Source organism: Coffea eugenioides, chromosome 5, assembly GCF_003713205.1.
Source record: "Coffea eugenioides isolate CCC68of chromosome 5, Ceug_1.0, whole genome shotgun sequence".
In the NCBI taxonomy this organism is placed as follows: Eukaryota; Viridiplantae; Streptophyta; class Magnoliopsida; order Gentianales; family Rubiaceae; genus Coffea; species Coffea eugenioides.
This window is the reverse complement of record NC_040039.1, coordinates 508,436-513,134: the sequence shown is the minus strand read 5'-3', so window position 1 is coordinate 513,134 and position 4,699 is coordinate 508,436. Positions and strand designations below refer to the sequence as shown.

Genomic DNA, 4,699 nt, shown 5'->3' with positions numbered 1-4,699 from the left:
ATTTTTCTAGTTTTTGCCTCGTTCTTCTCGTACAGGTGAATTGATTTTCGACTCTGAGGTAGAGAAGACTGCGCGCCGAACTAGGAAAGGGACCAGACAGTCCAGAGAGGAGCAAACTAGCGTTGCATCTTAGGGACCTGATCCTGATTTTGAATCAACAGATTCAAGTGGTGATAATTCAAGCGATTCAGGTCAAGAGGATATCCCTATGGTGAATGCAAGAACACTAAGGGAGTTGGCTATTCTAGAATTACCCCAACAGTTTTTGTGCATCACATTCCCAACTTTGGCTGAAAATACCTCCTTTGAACTGAAGTCGGGACTAATTTACCTCCTGCCCACGTTCCATGGCCTCTCGGGTGAAGAACCCCATAAACACATCCAAGAGTTCGATGTGATATGCTCCAGTATGAAGCCTCCAGGAATCACTGAGGAGCAAATTAAACTCAGAGCCTTCCCTTTCTCCCTCAAAGATGCAGCGAATGATTGGTTGTACTACCTGCCTGCTGGTAGCATTACAACGTGAGCCCAACTTAAGAAGAAATTTTTGAAAAAAATTTTCTTGCGTCCCGGGTTGCAAGTCTGAGAAAAGAGATATGTAGCATTAAGTAATATCCTGGAGAATTCTTATACGACTATTGGGAGAGGTTCAATAAGTTGCGCATTAGATGCCTACAGCATCAAATTAGTGAACAACTGTTGATCCAATATTTTTATGAGGGACTCCAGTCGTCTGATAGAAACATCATCGATGCTGCGAGTGGGGGAGCCCTGGCGAACAAGACACCACGAAAAGCATGGATACTCATTAAATCAATGGCAGAAAATTCTCAATAGTTTGGTTTCCGCGAGAGTAACCCTACCCGTAGGGTTAACGAGGTAGAGACGTCGTCCATTCAGTAGCAGATATCAGAGCTAACATCTTTTATTAGACAATTAGCCGTGGGAAACATACACCAAGCAAAGGCCTGTGGAATCTGCACAAATGTGGGCCATCCCACTGACTCATGCCCTATGTTGCAAGAGAATGGGGCTGAACAAGTGAACATGGCCGGAAGCGTGCCCGCGCCTCGTAGACAGTACGATCCATACTCCAACACATACAATCCGGGTTAGCGAGACCACCCCAATTTCAATTATGGTAATAAGCCACATAATTCATTTCCCAATCGTCCACTCTGATTCCAACAACAGTGGCAACAAATGTCTCAACCCTCGTCCTCCAATTCAGGAAGTTCTTTGGAGGAAATTGTAAAGAGTTTGACCACGACTACCACTCAGCTCCAGTAGGAGACTAGAACCTTAGTCACGACCACTGCTCAGCTCCAGCAAGAGACTAGGTCCTTGGTCGCGAGCACTACTCAATTCCAACAAGACACCAAAGCAGGCATGAAAGATATGGAGACTCGAATGAGTCAAATGGCAATTGCCATTAATCGCCTGGAGTCCCACGTTTATGGAAAATTGCCATCGCAACCTGAGGCAAATCCCAAAAATGTAAGTGTCATGACATTAAGGAGTGACAAAGAGGTAGAGGGGCCTAAAGCCACGAACCTGAAAAGTAAGAGTGAAGATGAAATCGAGAAGGAGATGGAAAAAGAAGGACGCATCCGTAGCAACCCTGAGGTAACTCTTACTCCATCTGTGCCTATCAAATCTAATTTACCTCTTTTCCCATACAGGCTGGAGAAGACGAAGAAGGCGGAGAAGGAGAAAGTGCTCCTGGACGTATTCAGAAAGGTGGAGATCAACATCCCTTTATTGGAAGCAATCAAGCAAGTACCGAAGTACGCAAAATTTTTCAAGGACCAGTGCACCCGTAAGAGGAAGTTGAGAGGGGATGAAAGAGTAGCGGTGTGAAAAAACGTATCAGCCATATTCCAAAGGAAACTCCCACCCAAATGTGGGGATCCAAGTATGTTCACGATCCCCTGTAAGATTGGAAATACGTCGATCAGGAAGGCCATGTTGGATTTAGGGGCGTCAATCAATGTGATGCCAAAAATCATTTACACGTCTCTAAATCTAGGGCCACTAAAAGAAACGGCTATCATAATCCAACTAGCCGATCGCACTAATGCGTACTCAGAAGGGTTAGTTGAGGATGTCTTGGCTCAGGTAAATGAATTAGTTTTTTGGGCAGATTTTTATATCCTAGATATAGGAGATGAAAAATCATTAAACCCGTCACCTATTTTGTTAGGTAGACCGTTTCTTAGCACTGTCAGGTCTAAAATAGATGTGAATGAGGGTACTTTATCGATGGAATTTGATGGCAAAACTGTAAACTTTAATATTTTTGAAGCGATGAAATATCCAGAGGAGTTTAATTCAGTTTTTGCTTTGAGTGTTCTTGAACCCATTGTACAGGAAACCTTCGAACTAGATGGCGAAGACGCATTGGAGGTGGCATTGGCCAAGCATATCGAGTTGGGTGTAACCCCTAATGTGGACATGAGGGTTGAGTTACACCGTGCAGTTGAAACCCTGCACTCACTTCCAACCGTTTCTCCGAGGTATGAGTTTACTTCCCTCTTTGTACCAGAAATCCAGACAAAGTTGCTTCCTTCAATTGTGCAGGCACCAAAATTAGAGTTTAAGTCTCTCTCGAAACATCTAAAGTACGCATTCCTGGGAGATCGGGAGACACTTCCGATAATCATCTCTGCACATTTGTCTCTAAGTCAAGAGGACAAACTAGTGCGAATCTTTAGGGAGTATAAGGAGGCAATTGGGTGGAGTATAGCAGATATCAAAAGAATAAGTCCATCCCTATGCATGCACCGGATTCGACTCGAAGATGATGAGAAACCGGTAAGACAGGCACAACGGAGGTTGAATCCCCTGATGATGGAAGTTGTGAAAAAGGAGATATTTAAGCTCCTCGAGGTGGGGATTATTTTTGCTATCTCGGACAGTCCTTGGGTGAGCCCCGTCCAAGTGGTCTCGAAAAAGGCGGGAGTGACTGTGGAGGAGAACTAAGAGGGTGACATGGTTCCAGTTAGGAAAGCTATTGGCTGGCGTCAGTGCATTGACTATCGGAGGTTTAATTCTGTGACAAAAAAGGACCATTTTTCTCTCCCTTTCATTGATCAAATGATAGAAAGATTGGCAGGTCGTGTTTACTATTATTTTTTGGATGATTTTTTAGGTTACTTTCAGATCGCGATAGCGCCAGAGGACCAGGAAAAGACTACATTTACCTACCCATTTGGCACATTCACTTACCGTCGGATGCCTTTCGATCTCTACAATGCTCCAGAAACTTTTCAAAGGTGTATCATAAGTATTTTCTCAGAGTATGTAGAAAAAATAATCGAGATGTTCATGGATGATTTTAACGTATATGTGGATAGTTTTGATGAATGTTTTGAAAATCTAGTTTTAATTCTGAAAAGGTGCATAGAAACGAATTTGGTTCTTAACTGGGAGGAGTGTCACTTTATGGTAGAGTATAGTATTGTCTTAGGGCACGTCGTGTCAGTTAAGGGAATAGAGATAGATAAAACTAAAATAGACCTTATTTCTGCTCTACTTTACCCCGTATGTGTATGAAAAGTACGTTGCTTTTTGGGCCATGCAGAATTTTACAGGAGGTTTATCAAAAACTTGTCAAAAATAGGAGCACCCTGTTCAAGTTGCTGCAAAAACGGCGTGACATTTGATTTTACACATGAATGCAAAGTGGCCTTTGATAAATTGAAGCAGTCGTTGACATCGCCTCCCATCATTTAACTCCCAGATTGGAGCCTGCTATTTAAAATAATGTGTGACGCGAGCGATTATGCCGTAGGGGCTGTGTTGGGGCAAAGAATTGGAAAAACGGCACACGCGATCTACTATGCGTTGAGAGCATTGAGCGGAGCCCAACTCAACTACTCCACGACTTAGAAAGAATTATTAGCCGTTGTTTTTGCATTAGAAAAATTTAGGTCATATTTATTAGGTGCGAAAGTAATTGTTTTTTCTGATCATGCAGCCTTGAGCTACTTGCTGGCGAAGAAGGATGCAAAATCGAGACTCATTAGATGGATCCTGCTCCTGCAGGAGTTCGATTTAGAGATCAAGGATAAGAGTGGCCGAGAACTTGGTGGCTGACCATTTGAGCCGATTGCTCACGAATAAGGAAGATCTGCCGTTGAGAGAATCATTTCCCGAGGAGCAATTGTTAGCCGTTGATTCGGCAATACCTTGGTATGCTGATATCGTAAATTTTTTGGTAACGAATCAATTGCCTGCAGGTTGGCCAAAGGCTAAGAGTGATAAGCTGAAGAGTGATGCCAAACATTATATTTGGGATGACTCTTACCTGTGGAGGCAGTGCTCAGATCAAGTGCTACGTAGGTGTATAAGTGTCAGTGAGTTTAATTTTATTTTGACTTTTTGTCATGCATTTGCATGTGGGGGGCACTTTGGTCCAAAGCGGACGGCTCGTAAGGTGTTAGAAAGTGGTTTTTATTGGCCTACCCTATTTAAAGATGCTTATGTATTTTGTAAATCTTGTGATAAATGTCAAAGGGTGGGGAATATCTCTTGTAGAGACCAAATGAGCCAAACCCCCATATTATTTGTTGAGATTTTCGATGTCTGGGGTATAGATTTCATGGGTTCTTTTCCTTCATTATTTGGTTTCTTATATATTATACTTGCTGTCGATTATGTTTTCAAATGGGTGGAGGCGAAGGCTACCCGGACTAAT

General features: G+C 42.9%; 1 non-coding gene across 1 annotated transcript; it reads right to left on the bottom strand.

Annotated features, from left to right (window-relative positions):
- Positions 1 to 579: 579 nt before the first annotated feature.
- Positions 580 to 686, bottom strand: LOC113772662. Its single transcript, XR_003468625.1, has one exon. It is a non-coding gene; the product is annotated as a small nucleolar RNA R71 (small nucleolar RNA).
- Between the last annotated feature and the right edge of the window lie 4,013 nt (positions 687 to 4,699).